This window comes from Podarcis vaucheri (assembly GCF_965113315.1).
Source record: "Podarcis vaucheri genome assembly, chromosome: 2".
NCBI classification, from domain to species: Eukaryota; Metazoa; Chordata; class Lepidosauria; order Squamata; family Lacertidae; genus Podarcis; species Podarcis vaucheri.
Genome location: NC_138760.1, coordinates 14615056 through 14631708, shown reverse-complemented (window position 1 = coordinate 14631708; position 16653 = coordinate 14615056). Strand labels below are relative to the sequence as shown.

Here is a 16653-nt window from a genome sequence, read left to right as displayed (position 1 = left end):
ACTGTGCATTTAAAGCACCCAGCCACCAGAATCTTGGGAACTGTTGTTCACAGAGGTGCCCCTTCCAGCACTCTTCACAAACTGCAAATCCCAGGATTCTGGGAATAATAACAACAACAACATTTTAAAAATTATTTATACCCTGCCCATCTGGCTGGGCTTCCCCAGCCACTCTGGGCGGCTTCCAACAAAATATTAAAATACAGTAACACACCAAACATTAAAAGCTTCCCTAAACAGGACTGCAAAGCAATGATAAACCTGGACAGCATCTTAAAAAGCAAAGACATCACCTTGCCAACAAAGGTCCGTATAATTAAAGCTATGGTTTTCCCAGTAGTGATGTATGGAAGTGATAGCTGGACCAGAAAGAAGGCTGATCGCCAAAGAATTGATGCTTTTGAATTATGGTGCTGGAGGAGACTCTTGGACTGCAAGAAGATCAAACCGATCCATTCTTAAGGAAATCAGCCCTGAGTGCTCACTCAGATCCTGAAGCCGAGGCTCCAATACTTTGGCCACCTCATGAGAAGAGAAGACTCTCTGGAAAAGACCATGATGTTGGGAAAGATGGAGGGCACAAGGAGAAGGGGACGACAGAGGACGAGATGGTTGGACAGTGTTCTCGAAGCTACCAGCATGAGTCTGACCAAACTGCAGGAGGCAGTGGAAGACAGGAGTGCCTGGCATGCTCTGGTCCAGGGGGTCACGAAGAGTCGGACACGACTAAATGAATAAACAACAACAACAATAAACAGGACTGCCTTCAGATGTCTTCTAAAAGTCTGGTAGTTGTTTTTCTCTTTGACATCTTGTGGGGGGGTGTTCCACAGGGCGGGTGCCACTACCGAGAAGGCCCTCTGCCTGGTTCCCTGTAACCTGGCTTCTCGCAGCAAGGGAACCACCAGACAAACCTCAGTGCTGTACCTCAGTGTCCGGGTAGAATGATGAGGGTGGAGAATATATGGTATATAACATGGGCTAGAGAATAAAGTACCCAGAAGCCTCTGCAGTGCACCTCTATGACCTCAGTTCCTCAGTGGATAGAAAGTTTGAAAACCTCTCTCGACCGAGTCTTTATAAGGGAGATGGGTCTCACTGGCTTGCATGTGAAGAACAGTGGTGATAAGAGCCAGGATTCCTGCCCAGCCTATAAGGAATAAGTACAGTAGACGAGAGGAAAGGTACACACATATGGCCCAACAGCGACTCAAGATTCCTGATTCTCTGCTGCCACTCATCAGTTTTCTAGCAGTGTGCTAAACAGCTGAAGATCAAAGGATAGGCTAGCTTTTTCCAAACAACTATTTTTTTGTCTTTTTCCCTCCCACTCAGAATGCAAACTGTTTATTTAATTATGTAAATCTGACTTTTTAACCATCCAGCAGGCAAAAATTAAGCAAACGAGGCTTTCCTAGCTGCTTTAGCTCAGGGCCAGAAAATGCTTCTCTTGTTTAAAGGTTTACACCGCAGGCTGCTGTTAAAGGCGCAGGAGCAGGAGTGATAAAATAAGGTGGCAACCCTGTTCCCCCTGCCCTCAGCGACACCGCTAGTTCCTTCAAACACTCCAAGGAAAGCTGCAGCCACCCATTATTATCATAATTAGGGCTGGGCAATATCTGGTTTTCAGCATTGTGATATATTGATATATCACTATGTCTGAAATAAGGATGGAACTATGTAGAGGCGAACACCATCATGTTTATTTGTGTGTAAACTTTCCATGTCATCCTGGCCTAAACGGCTTACAGTAAAGTGCAATAGTAAGATATAGTAAAGGTAAAGGGACCCCTGACCATTAGGTCCAGTCGTGACCGACTCTGGGGTTGTGGCGCTCATCTCACTTTATTGGCCAAGGGAGCCGGTGTACAGCTTTCGGGTCATGTGGCCAGCATGACTAAGCCGCTTCTGGCGAACCAGAGCAGCGCACAGAAACGCCATTTACCTTCCCACCGGAGTGGTACCTATTTATCTACTTGCACTTTGACGTGCTTTTGAACTGCTAGGTGGGCAGGATCTGGGACCGAGCAACAGGAGCTCACCCCGTCGCGGGGATTTGAACTGCCGACCTTCTGATCGGCAAGCCCTAGGCTCTGTGGTTTAACCCACAGCGCCACCTGCGTCCCTAGTAAGATATAAAAGCATGCAAATACATAAACACTGCATTTCCAAGGTAATAATTAATTAATTCAATTCAGAACAAATAACAGCATTTCAGTAGACCTTACCAAGCCATCTCATATTGAAAAATTGTAGAGGGCAATCCACAAACAACCCATAGGAAACCCTAGCAATCAAAATACTATGGAAGAATCCAGATTAACTGTACATATATAAGACAAAGTAAGAGTGCAAGCCTAATGTCCTGATCTTTGCTGCTGCAGAGACTTGGGATCTGTTGAGGAGGTAGGTGTCAGGGACTGGCTAGAAATACTGTACCTCAGCAGTACCAAATGCATATTGAAATGGTGCAGTCCAACAAAAGTTCACCTTTCAGTTCTGCTGTTCTGCAGAAGCCTGGACCATAGAGGATGAAAGACTGGCGTAACAAGACAAACGCACCAGGGATTAAAGGTGAACAGAAGGACAGTTAAATGAAATCGCCATTAGGACTATAAGCAGGATGGCAACAGCATACGTAGCAGTGATGATGGGCGTTCTTCGCTTCAAAAGGCACACTATGTGTCAGATTTAATGGTGGTGTGTGTTTGTGCGTGGACTTGCACTATGTTCACATGAGCAGAATCAGCAGTTTAGTAACCACTCAACATGACTGATTTCCTTCTCGCAAGCAGAAAATTCACATGACAAACTGAGATTTCAGCATGCAACTGCAAACAACCTCAAAGTGGGTGGGGCAGTGGTCTGCTGAATCACACAAGCTGTGTTGTCAAACCTCTTCACCGCAACCACACTTGAATTTAGGTCAGTGAGAAACATCAACCCGGAGGAAAACTAAGCAGCTGGCCCCATTTCTACCTCGTCTGATTCTTAAGAGCAAAGAACATGAGGTGCCCTCCATGCTGGGTACTTCTCCTGCACATGCCCCTTTGAAATGTGCAACTGCGCCTCTTGCATGCTCAATGCATTTCAATGGTCTTTGCGCCGGAAAACTGGCCAGAACTGCTCTCCATCATCAAAAACAGCGTACCAGGCCAGATGCCAGCAGACACAAGTGCCTGCGCATGTTCAAGCTTTCATACGAAACCATGAGATCTAGAAACTTGCTTTCCTCTGTTGAAGCAAAATTCACTACAGCCAAAGAAAAATGCATATTATGACTTAGGGGAGATGCACACAGGTTCCTTGCACTGCGGAGACAATGCTCTCCCCCCTTATTTTCCACACGTGTCTCAACACTATGCTGCTTTCAAACAAACAGCACACAATTCTGAGTCACATGGCAACGTTGCTGGCACAAAGCAATGTGGAAAGTGTAAGTGATGATGTCACAAGGACTTTCTCTCAGAGACACCCTTGACATTTTGCTTGACACATGTTCAACTCCTTGGTTTGCTTCCTGTACAGTACATTATTTTGCAGTGGGGGGAATCAGTGGTGAGATATGGAGCAGTTTGGTATATAGTGGAATCAGTGGTGACATATGGAGCCGTTTGCGGGTATTGGGTTTGCCAATCAGAAGGTCAGTGGTTCGAATCCCCACGATGGGGTGAGCTCCTGTTGTTCTGTCCCAGCTCCTGCCAACCTAGCAGTTCGAAAGCACACCAGTGCAAGTAGATAAATAGGTACTGCTGCGGCGGGAAGGTAAACGGTGTTTCCGTGCGCTCTGGCTTCCGTCACAGTGTTCTGTTGTGCCAGAAGCAGTTTAGTCATGCTGGCAACATGACCCGGAAAGCTATCTGCGGACAAATGCCAGCTCCTTTGGCCTGAAAGTGAGATGAGCATCACAACCCCATAATTGTCTTTGACTGGACTAAACCATCCAGGAGTCCTTTACCTTTACCTACCTATACAAATTTAATAAGTAATAATTTCCCCGTTCCACCTTCTGAAGGTGGTGCCACGTCATACCTTGCTGTGTGGCAGTGATTCCATGGTTATTTGCGCTGTGATTCCATGGTTATTTGCGCTAGATATTGAAATTTTTAAAATGGAATTAGAAAAGCAACTACAAACCAGCATGTGCTGTTGTGCGTAGCTACGCAGCTGTGTAGGTTTGCACTTATAAGATCTCTGAGGGTGGGGATGGAATTCAAAGAATAAGTGACCCTAAGAAATAAAAATCAAAATGAAAACCAGCTTGTCAAAAAAATAATAATGGTGGAGAGGTTGCTAGAGGTAACGCAGCTGAGGCTGTGAAAGGAAGGAAATGGTGGACACTGATGCCAAAAGGTGGGTGGGTGGTGCAGACACTCTCCCAAATTAATTCTGCAAACTAAACCACTCTCTGTCCACTGGGGCGTCAATATCACAAGCCCCTCCCTCCATCGTGGGCTCAGGATGTGGCCCAAGAGAGCAAGCAGGTGGTTAGATGGTTTAGTACAGTATCTTCCTTTTTCTTTAGACAAGTAAATAGGGTATTATATATTACCATATTTTTCGCTCATAAGACGCACCTGACCATAAGACGCACGTAGTTTTTAGGGGGGGAATGCAAGGGGGAAAAAATCTTTAAAGGGAGCGCTGAACAGAGCCTGTATGCATCCCAGGCTCTGCTCAGCGCTCCCTTTCACGAGCCGTGCGGAGCGTGTGTACGGTTCTTGGGGGCTTTTTCCCGAGGAGGGAGAAGGGCAGCCCGTCACTGAAAAGCCCTCTTTAAAGGGAGCACGGCTCTTGGGGGCTTTTCTAGGAGGTGGGAGAAGGGACAGAGCCACGTGCAGCGCTCCCTCTCGTTGTTCTGGCTTCTGGGATAGCTGCACAGCCTCCATAAGACTCACACACACTTCCCCTTACTTTTTAGGAGGGAAAAAGTGTGTCTTATAGAGCGAAAAAGACGGTACTTGTCTTGCTATGGAGAATAAGATATTGGATGTGCACAGAAGTCTGTCATGAACTTAAAGGGTCACTATACCCTGTGTGGTGATGATGATGATGATGATGATGATGAGTCATTGCTAAACAATGGGAAGTAAGGGATTCTTGTTTCTGGGTGGCAGCACGTGAGTAATGTTTTATTTTTAGTATGAACAAATGAAGCATTTTTTCAAAATGGTAGATGAACCATCTAACCATCGTGGTGTCATGACACTAACTGTGAATATGATCTGCATGTCTAGTTTTTCAAATGTAAATAGCAGCTGCAAGAGGGGACTGCATGCTATACACTGAAAGGGAATTAGAGTGGTACCTCAGGTTACATACACTTCAGCTTACATACGCTTCAGGTTACAGACTCTGCTAACCCAGAAATAGTGCTTCAGGTTAAGAACTTTGCTTCAGGATGAGAACAGAAATTGGGCTCCGGTGGCACGGCAGCAGCTGGAGGCCCCATTAGCTAAAATGGTGCTTCAGGTTAAGAACAGTTTCAGGTTAAGTACGGACCTCTGGAACGAATTAAGTACTTAACCCGAGGTACCACTGTACATGAAAATGATCCATAGATTGTAGATTGGCTAAGGTTCATAAGGTGGAATCGGACTTACGTTGAAAATACAAAGAAGTAGAAGGAACTTTTTCCCATATGTGGTGGACATGCAAAACAGTTAAAGTACCGTATATTGGGAAATGATATAAACTGAAATGAAAAAAATTGTGTAAAACAACTTTCCCGCCAAAACCAGAGGCATTTCTGTTAGGAATTGTTCAGACAGAGGTTCCCAGGATTCAGAAGAACTTATTCAAGTACGCAACAACAGCAACTCGGAACTTCTTAGCCCAAAAATGAGGGAGGTCCCCAGTAAGGAAGATTGGCAAATTAAGACGATAGAATATGCAGAATTAGCAAGTCTAACAAGTAGAATAAGAGAACAAGAAGAACAGGGGAGTGGAATTTTTTTGTCAAGTATATTGAAAGTAATTGTGCACAGTTAAAAACACTGGCGGTATTAAAGTAATTCAACATATTTTGAACTGATGTAAGAAAGGAAAATTAAATTAGATGGATATATTAAAATATGCAGGAATGGTGAATAAGTTAAAAGAAGCTTAGGAGGGGAGGGAGGAAAGTCAATGAATGTATGGTATAATAAAATATGTTTAATTCGAAATGTAAAATTAGAAAATTTAATTAAAATTATTATTTTAAAAAGTATTAAAAAGCTTGGATAAAATGGAGCCCTTCATTTGGATTACCAGTTTTGATTTAAAGCAAAGCCATGCCTATCTTCATCACTTTGGCATTCCCCTCTCTTTCAGACTGATCTCCTAACAGGCTCTGCCAGGCTGCTTGCTGGAAGCCGCCACCTGCGTCAAACCGAGACTTTCACTATGACCAACCCTGAAGAGTCCACCCACCTCTTTGAGCCTGCCACCGTCATTCCTAGAGTGCTCGCAGCCTCTGACTTACAGCAGGCTGGCATAAGGCAAGAGGAAGTGGCAAGTGTAGGAGGTTTATTCAGGCCTGGGAACGCAATGAATTTGGTTACTCTCACTGCCACTAAATGACACACATATAAACACCGGAGGTGGAAATTTAACACCAGCGGTGGCAGTTTCTGCCACCTTGGCTTGCATGCTCCATGCCCAATGGACATGCTTGACAATCCTCATGCTTTTGGCAGTCCCAGGCAGGAAGCAAAAACACAAACAATTTAGCAAGGGTGGTGTTATATACTGAGTTGAATAGGATCCAAAAGGCAGCAGTCTGATTGGTCCTAGAACAATAGGATTCAGAATGCAGCAGTCTGATTGGTCCTAGAACAATAGGATTCAGAATGCAGCATTCTGATGGGTCCTAGAACAATAGGATTCAGAATGCAGCAGTCTGGTCCTAGAACAATAGGATCCAGAATGCAGCAGTCTGATTGGTCCTAAAACAATAGGATTCAGAATGCAGCAGTCTGATTGGTCCACAGGAGCCACCCAATCCAGCTACAGATGGAAGTGAATCTGCAGCCTGATTGGCCTACAGGAGAATCCTGGAATTAGCCAATCACGTGGGGCCGATTGTGTAAATAATGTATATAACGCAGACATTCTGGGGGAACTTCCATTCCTCCTCACCACTATGAGCTGAATAAAAAGCATGAAATCCACTCTCGACTCTGAGTATATTTCAGGTGGGTACAGCCAGATGCCAAAATAGGCAGGGCAATGGCATACCCTCCAACATTTCTCTGATGAAAACAGGGACATCCTATTCCATCGTCTTCATCAAAATTTTATTATTTATACCCCCACCCATTTAACTCTGGGCAGCTTCCAACATATATAAAAGCATAACAAATCATTAAATATTTAAAAACTTCCTTATACAGGGCTACCTTCAGGTGTCTTCTAAAGGTTTTATAGTTATCTCCTTGGCTTGGGGGTCACATAACACCATACCCTCCAACATTTATCCGATGAAAAGAGGAGAAAAGCAGGACATTCCAGGATCAGGGATGGCTTCTGCAAATCTGGGACTGTCCCTGGAAAATAGGGACACTTTGAGGGTTTACAATGAACAATGTGACAGGACAGCATTCCGTTCCATCCATGCAGAAGTCAGCAGTTTCTAGGGACACCTCTCTCTCTCTCTCTCTCTCTCTCTCTCTCTCTCTCTCCTCAGGTATCACTTTAAGGGCACAATCTGGTCAGGCAAAGCAGTGCGGTTGGGGCTAGGGATTGGGGCAAAGAGTCATGAGGGCCAAACAGAGAGTTCTGTATTTGGTCCCTGGGCCTGAGATTCCCCACCCAGCTCCAGTTTAGAAAGGCCTGGGTGAGATGCCGTAAATAACTAGTGCAACACGTTGGCGACTAATATACACACAGAAATTGCCAAAATGATAATGCATTCTTTATCAATCTTCTGAGAAAAAACACACAAACGTATGCAAAGCCACAGAGACTTGCGAACTACACAACCTAAGATGAACTTATAATGTCTGATTTCAGTGGATTTTGCAAGTCTTTTGTTTTCTTTCTCTTTTTAGGTAAGTTCATGAAGATACCAACAAAAGGTAAGTTCGATGTTGTTCACAATACCGAGAGATGCTAGTGACGTTGTAGATGGATGTTAATGAAGTTGTAGACAGGGTGTTTTTTGATATATTAGTGGCCATGTGATGATTTTGGCTTATGGATTTTATTGTTTAATGTCTTGTATATTGGGGTATATTGTATATGGTATATTGTATATTGGAGTACTTTTATAGCTCTGTTTAGAGTACGTAATGTTTTGATAATATAAATGTTTTAAGTCTTTTGTATCAATCCAATATATTTTCTTTTAATTGTTGAATGATTCTGTGTACATTGCGGCAGCCTTTGGCTATGTGCAATAAAACTGACTGACTGACTGACAGTTTGATGTTGTTCACAATACCAAGAGATGCCAGTGACGTTGTAGATGGATGTTAATGAAGTTGTAGACAGGGTGCCAGTGTTTTGCACCTGTTTCGCCCTGGCAGTCCAAGAAATCAAGAGGCCACAGTTTGCCCCCGATGGGGCCCTTTTACTGGGGCTTGCAGGTAGCACACTCCCAAGGTAGTTTTCTGGGCTTCTTCAGTGATCTAAACTCAAATCCTTGATGCCTATATTGATATTCAATTTCATAGAGAATACTATTTCTTGGCTTAAGCTTAGGAGACTGATTTGTTTACATTCCGCTTGGTGGGTTCACAGTTTGCACAAGTCTGCTCCAAAAGCACAACAGGATTCACTTAGGGCAGAACCACAACATACATTTAAAGCATGTTCAATGCACATGACGTCCCCCAAGATTCCTGAGAAGTGCAGCCATGCGGTGGTTTAAAAGTGTGTTGGATTTGTATGGTGTGAAAACTAGATGTGGCATTTAAGCATGTGACTGACCTCTTGCATTCTTGGTTTTAGTTCCCTAAATAGGAACCCTATAGGCGGGGTCTGGATTCGGACCATGGAGTGGATGAAGGGAGGCTGTCATCCTTCACCCTAGACGGTCCTGATCTAGATTCCACCACCCCGCCCTGCTTACTGCTGCTGCTTCCTCCCTGATGGGGTAAAGGTGCCATAAGAGGAAGCCCAACTGAGAAAGATCAGCATCCGTGGGGGGACACAGACATCCTGGCTGCATTCAAAATTGTAAATATTAACACAGGAAAGCCAAGGCTATTTGCAACATTTCTCTTATGACTATTCGTAACTTGAATGTATTGAAGTTTGGTGAGTAAATCATACAGATGTAATACGGAGGGTAAAGGTAAAGGGACCCCTGACTCTTAGGTCCAGTTGCGGATGACTCTGGGGTTATGGCGCTCATCTCGCTTTACTGGCCGAGGGAGCCGACATACAGCTTTTGGGTCGTGTGGCCAGCATGACTAAGCCACTTATGGCGAACCAGAACAGTGCATGGAAACGCCCTTTACCTTCCCGCAGGAGTGGTACCTATTTATCTACTTGCACTTTGAGGTGCTTTCGAACTGCTAGGTTGGCAGGAGCAGGGACCGAGCAACGGGAGCTCACTCCGTTGTGGGGATTTGAACCACCAACCTTCTGATCGGCAAGTGCTAGGCTCTGTGGTTTAGACCACAGCACCACCAGCGTCCCAAAATATGAAGGGTATCAACATGAAAAGGAATGGATGATGGGATTATGGGGTCAGGGTGAAGTTTGGTATATGCTGATGCAGTAAAGTTGTGATAAATAACAAGTTGGGGCTAGTTTTATTAGCACACAGAAATTAAGAAGTGAAAGGGGTTACTGCCTATGCAAAAAAAAAAAAAAAAAAGCAAGCTTGAAAAATGAAATTTTGAGCCGAGATGCATCCTCTTACAGAGAAGAAAAGGTAGTCAGATACTTACAATTCATTCAGTAGAGTATAACGAAGCAGATGTTTAACCAGAGTATCATAGACTTCTCAGATGTAGTTACTAAATGCAGAAAATCTAGATGGGGTGATTTTCAAAAATTGATCAGAGTGAATGAAAACAGAACTTCTGAAATCTCAAATAGAGGACGAAGATATTTTACATTAGGGATAAATCCATCCATCCATAATGGATTTTATTTGTATGCCGCCTTTCCTTTTTTTTTTATAAAATTTTTATTGGTTTTACAAGAGTTTTTATAACAAACAAACATAAAAGAAAAACAGACAAACAAACAAATATAATTTCAAAATGTCCTTTCATAAACTTCTTTCCTCGGACTTCCCCATACCTCCCCTTTCTGCATCCTCATGTCCAAATTTTATAGCAACTTATAAATGTTTTTTCCGATCCTAATTCATCATAGTCCTTTCTTAATCTAATCTTATATTACTGCAACCCTTTCTCTCTGTAAAATCTCGACATTCTAAACTTCATCAAGTTTATAATAGTTCTTAAGATAAATCTTAAATTTCTTCCAGTCTTCTTCCGCAGTCTCCTTTCCCTGGTCACGAATTCTGCTCGTCATTTCCGCCAATGTCATATAGTCAATCACTTTCATCTGCCATTCTTCCAAGGTGGGTAAATCTTGTGTCTTCCAATACTTTGCGATCAGTATTCTTGCTGCTGTTGTTGCATACATGAAAAAAGTTCTATCCTTTTTTGGCACCAGTTGGCCGGCAATGCCCAAGAGAAAGGCCTCTGGTTTCTTAAGAAAGGTATATTTAAATACCTTTTTCATTTCATTATATATCATCTCCCAGAAAACCTTAATCTTCGGGCATGTCCACCAAAGATGATAAAAAGTACCTTCAGTTTCCTTACATTTCCAACATTTGTTATCAGGCAAATGGTAAATTTTTGCTAGCTTAACTGGAGTCATGTACCACCTATAGACCATTTTCATCACATTTTCCTTTAAAGCACTACATGCCGTAAATTTAATACCAGTGTTCCACAACCTTTCCCAGTCAGCAGACATAATATTATGACCAATGTCCTGTGCCCACTTAATCATAACTGATTTAACTGTTTCGTCTTGTGTATTCCATTTCAACAGCAAGTTATACATTCTTGACAAATTCTTAGTATTGGGTTCTAACAGTTCTGTCTCAAGTTTTGATTTTTCCACCTGGAAGCCAATTTTCCTGTCTTGTTTAAAAACCTCCATTATTTGATAATAGTGGAGCCAATCTTGTACTTTGGGTTTTAATTTTTCATGGCTCTTTAATTTCAGTTTCTCTCCATCCTGTTCTAAGATCTCACAATACTTTGGCCATCCGACCTCCATATTAACTTTCTTGTGGGCCTTAGCCTCTAAGGGTGACAACCATCTAGGGGTTTTGTTTTCCAACAGATCTTTATATCTCATCCAAACATTAAACAACGCTTTCCTTACAATATGATTTTTAAAGGCACTATGCACTTTGATTTTGTCATACCATAGATATGCATGCCAGCCAAATGCATTATTGAAACCTTCTAAGTCCAAGATATCTGTATTCTCGAGGAGCATCCACTCTTTCAGCCAGCAGAATGCTGCTGCTTCATAGTACAATTTTAAGTCCGGCAGGGCAAATCCCCCTCTTTCTTTTGCATCTGTTAAAATTTTATATTTTATTCTGGGCTTTTTGCCCTGCCAGACAAATTTCGCAATGTCTTTCTGCCACCTCTTGAAACAGTCCATCTTGTCAATAATCTGCAAAGTTTGAAATAAAAATAACATTCTAGGCAGTACATTCATCTTAATCACTGCAATTCGGCCTAACATTGACAATCTCAAATTTGACCATATTTCTAAATCTTTTTTAATTTCTGACCAACATTTTTCATAATTGTCCTTATACAGATTCAAATTTTTAGATGTTAAATTAACCCCTAGATATTTCACCTTCTTAACCACCGTCAGACCTGTCTCTTCTTGAAACTTATTCTTTTCCATATCTGTTAGGTTTTTCCCTAAGACTTTAGTTTTTTGTTTATTCAATTTAAATCCAGCTACCTGTCCAAATTGTTGGATTATTTCCAACACTCTTTTTGTACTAGTGTTTGGCTCCTGCAAGGTCAAAACAAGGTCATCTGCGAACGCTCTTAACTTATAGTGTTTGGTTCCGACCTTTACACCTTTAACCTGCTGGTCGTCTCTAATCATGTTCAGCAACACCTCCAGGACCGAAATAAAAAGCAATGGGGAAATTGGGCACCCCTGTCGTGTTCCTTTTTCTATCTTAAGTTCCTCAGTTATTACATTATTTACAATCAACTTAGCTTTTTGTTCGGAATATATTGCACCCATACCATTCTCAAATCCTTGTCCTACCCCCATCCCATGAAGATTCTTTTTCATAAAACTCCACGAAATATTGTCAAAGGCTTTCTCCGCATCCACAAATATCAAAACTGCTTTAGTATTTATGTTCACCTCTAACTTTTCCAAAATGTCTATTATATTCCTAACATTGTCTGAGAGGTGTCTTTTTGGGAGAAAGCCTGCTTGGTCTCTGTGAATCTTCTCCATCAGTACTCTTTTAAATCTTTTTGCTAAAATGTCTGCAAAAATTTTGTAATCCACATTCAATAACGAAATTGGGCGGTAGTTCTTCAGTTGAGTCTTTTCAGTCTCTGTCTTTGGTATGAGTGAGATATATGCTTCTTTCCACGATTCGGGTGCCTTTTTTCCCTCTAAGATCTCGTTACAAACTTCCTTTAACGGTTGTATCAGCCATTCCTTTAAAGATTTGTAATATCTGGAAGTCAGTCCGTCTGGCCCTGGAGATTTGCCCAATTGCATGTCCTGAATGGCACCCTCTATCTCTTGTTCTGTTATTCTCTGGTTTAGATCCACCTTGCTATGATGAGAGATTTTTTGTAATCCATATTTATTAAGGAATTTATCTATGTCCTCTTCATTTTGTAATCCTTGGGAATAAAGTTTTTTAAAATAACTCACAAAACAATTTCTTATCTCGTTGGGTTTAGATATATTTTTTCCATCCACTTCTAGACTTGTGACTGTATTTAATTTCTGTCTTTTCTTAAGTTGCCATGCCAGAAGTTTACCACATTTGTCTGCCGACTCAAATGTCTTTTGTTTCATTTGTTTTATTTTCCATTCTATCTCTTGGTTCATCAATTCCATATATTGTGTTTGATACAACTTAATCTCCCTCAAAATCTCCTGGGACTTTGGTTTTGATCTTAATTTTTTCTCTCCTTCTTTTATCTTTTCCAAAATTTTTTCCTTTTTCTCATTCTGTTTTCTCTTCTTTATTGAATTTTGTTGAATCAAAAATCCTCGCATCACAGCTTTACTTGCGTCCCAGATCACTCTTTTTTCCACTTCGCCCTTTAGATTGATTTCAAAATAGTCCTTTAGAGTTTTTTGGGCCTTCATGTGGATCTCTCTATCTCGGAATAGGGTGTCATTCATTCTCCATCTAAACTGACCAGTTGTTGTAAATTTCATTTCCATCTTCACGGCGTTATGGTCGGAACAGGTTTTTGGGCAGATTTCTACCTTCTTAATCTTCGGAGCCATTCCACTAGTAACCCATATTTGGTCGATTCTGGTCCAGGTCATCTTTGCATGGGAGAAAAAGGTTCCCTCTCTTTCAAGAGGGTTCCTTGTTCTCCAAATGTCTATTAAGTCCATATTTTCAGTCATTTCGAAGAAAGTCTTCGGGAGTCTCCCTTCTTTAATAAGTGTCAGTCTTTGTGTCTTGTCCATGTTTGTAGAGACTACACCATTCATATCTCCCATGATTATCATATTGTATTCCAAATAATCCGTCAAAGTTTCATGGAGTTTTTTGAAGAATTCTGCTTTACCTTCATTTGGTGCATAGATCCCAATTATCAAAAATTTTTCTCCTTGTACCTGGATCTCCACCGCTAAATATCTTCCTTGTTCATCTTTGAACATCATTTTTGGAGCCCACTTCTCTTTTACATAAATTACAACTCCTCTTTTTTTCACTTTGTCCGACGAAATAAATTCTTGTCCCAATTTTTTATTCATAAGCAGTCTCCTGTGTGCTCTAGTTATATGGGTTTCCTGTAAGCAAATCAAGTCCAGTTGTTCTCTGTACAAAATATGGAATACTTGTCGTCTCTTCAAAGGACTGTTCATCCCATTACAATTCCAGCTAAGGAATTGCAGGGCCATCTTGTTATTTTTCTGGTATTCCTCCAACAGCTCCCAATTGTTGTTCCTCCTCTGTTGGTGGTGGAAGATTCTGTCCAAACGAAAGGTTCAGGATGTCTATTACACTCTTTTGCTCAGCAATTGGGTCTACAGTTCCTTTCTGTAAATCTTCTTGATTTCTTTGCAGGAACCTGTCTTTATCCTGTATCGTCTTTATTTTCACCTTCTTCCCCCTATAGTCAAAAGACAGTCCCTGTGGAAATTCCCACCTGAAGAGAATGGTGTTCTTCTTCAACAGGTAAACCAAATCCTTATAAGAAGCTCTCAAGTCCAAAATATGTTTAGGAATGTCTTTAAAGATCTGTATCGGTGAGTTCCCAATTTGTAAGGCCTTTTCAAAGTGCAGTCTTAGAATTTTGTCTCTTTCCTCCTTCGATCTCAAGGTAATCAGACAGTCTCTCGGCGCCTTTCTGTTCTGTCTTCTGCCCAGTCTAAATGCTGTTGTAATTTTAAATTCGTCTTCCTCTAGATCTTCCCAGGAATCAGCAAACTCTTTCGTTAAAAAGTCCGTAAGATTGTCTCCTTCGTCCTCTGGAATTGATCGTAGTTTCAAATTCCTTTCTTTTCTTTGTAGTTCCCACAATGCCAGAGTTGCGTCGTGGTCATAGACCTTCCTGGCAATCGGTTCTAATTTTTCCTGGGTCTCTCCAGCAATAGTTCTGGCTTCCTCCGCAATTTGACGTGTGGCAGAATTTTCTTGCGTAAGCCTGTTTATAGATTCTGTATTCAGGTCAAGTCTTGTTGTTAAATCTGTCAATTTCTGTGAATTCTCTGTCAATTTCTTGGTGTTTTCAGCCGTCTGCTTTGTTAGATTCTCCAGAGACTGGTTTATCTTAAGAAGGGCTTGCGACACTGCATCCATGGAGACTGCTGTACCTTTTTCTTGTATGCCGCCTTTCCACAGGTCAAAGCATGCTCAAAGTGGCTTAAAGGTAAAGGTAAAGGGACCCCTGACCATTAGGTCCAGTTGTGGCCGACTCTGGGGTTGTGGCGCTCATCTCGCTCTACAGGCCAAGGGAGCTGGCGTACAGCTTCCGGGCCATATGGCCAGCATGACTATGCTGCTTCTGGCAAACCCAGAGCAGCACACGGAAACGCCGTTTACCTTCCCACCGGAGTGGTACCTATTTATCTATTTGCACTTTGAGGTGCTTTCGAACTGCTAGGTTGGCAGGAGCAGGGACCGAGCAACGGCAGCTCACCCTGTCACGGGGATTCAAACCGCCGACCTTCTGATCGGCAAGTCCTAGGCTCTGTGGTTTAACCCACAGCACCACCCGCGTCCCCAAAGTGGCTTACAACATGGAAAAAAACTACAGCTACAACATAGCAAAAGTAGTCATAAACAATAAATAAAACATTAAAAAATGCACAACCAAACTGAACAATTTCCAAATAAATCACAACAAGATCTAAAATAAAGATACAAATAAACAAAACAGACCAAGATACAAACAAACAAACCCAGCAACAACCTCCCCCAACAAAACACCCCAGCCCAAGAGTGTGTTCAGCAGCCTCAACTTTTGTAGTCGTATGTTATATGAGGGGTGGGAAACCTGTAGCCCTCCAGTTGCCTGGCTGGACTACAACTCCCATCATCCTTGGCTGAGGCTAGATAACGCTAGACTTCCTTGCTGGGGCTAAACAACTAGAAAACATTTTGAACACTTGATAAGCCTATAGAAAAGTTAAGCAAGTATTTTTATTGCCAACAATGCATTTGGATATATCAGCATCCCAATGGCAGAAATGATACCTTCTCTCCACCCCACCCATCCAAATATGTATGGTTTCTGATAGTATTGTTGAAAAAAATTAAGGTTTGTGGCACAAAAAGCATGATATATGCCAACTATAATTTGTAATCTTTGCTGTGGGAGTTAGATTTCGTCAGGGAGAAAACTTGGCAAGGGAATGAGACTCTGTTACAAGACAAAGAACTCCAACGCAGTTATGAACAAAAACTACAACTCCTTTTCAGAAATGGTAATATACAGGAAATATATATGGCAAAACTGTGGGAAGCCAGCAAAGTATACTTAAGACTGCAAATCATATCTTTTGGGTTTTTCCACAAAAGAAAGAAAGAAAGAAAGAAAGAAAGAAAGAAAGAAAGAAAGAAAGAAAGACAGCAATTGAATTAAAACAGAAACGAAACAATCATTGAGTAGAATTAAATAACAGTAAGCAGAAATAATTAAATACAAATGTATTATTCAAAATCAAAAGAGATTTACAAGAACATAAATATCGTGAAGTTAAAACACTTGAAAACAGTTAAGCATGGTGATCAAATACTGGCATGCCAAATACGAGAAATAATAATAATTTTAAAATCCCTTTGAAAATAAGTGAAGATGGTACTTGCACAGTCAATAACTCTGAAACCTTGGCAGAAGTCAAAATATATTTTCCTCTTTTATGGAAAACTGAGTGACCAAACCAAGAAAAAACAAAACATGATTTTACTACAGCTCAACTTTCTTTTTTCTGACCAAG

General features: G+C 41.6%; 1 long non-coding RNA gene across 4 annotated transcripts; it reads left to right on the top strand.

Annotated features, from left to right (window-relative positions):
• The first annotated feature begins 3464 nt into the window (after positions 1–3464).
• Positions 3465–16222, top strand: LOC309526652. 4 transcript variants are annotated; one of them, XR_014216790.1, is made up of 4 exons: positions 3465–3643; positions 6316–6482; positions 8034–9162; positions 16039–16222. It is a non-coding gene; the product is annotated as an uncharacterized lncRNA (long non-coding RNA). The 4 variants fall into 4 exon arrangements; XR_014216791.1 differs by lacking the exon at positions 16039–16222 and having other exon boundaries at positions 8034–8060; positions 8935–9273; XR_014216792.1 differs by lacking the exon at positions 16039–16222 and having other exon boundaries at positions 8034–9273.
• The last annotated feature ends 431 nt before the right edge of the window (positions 16223–16653 follow it).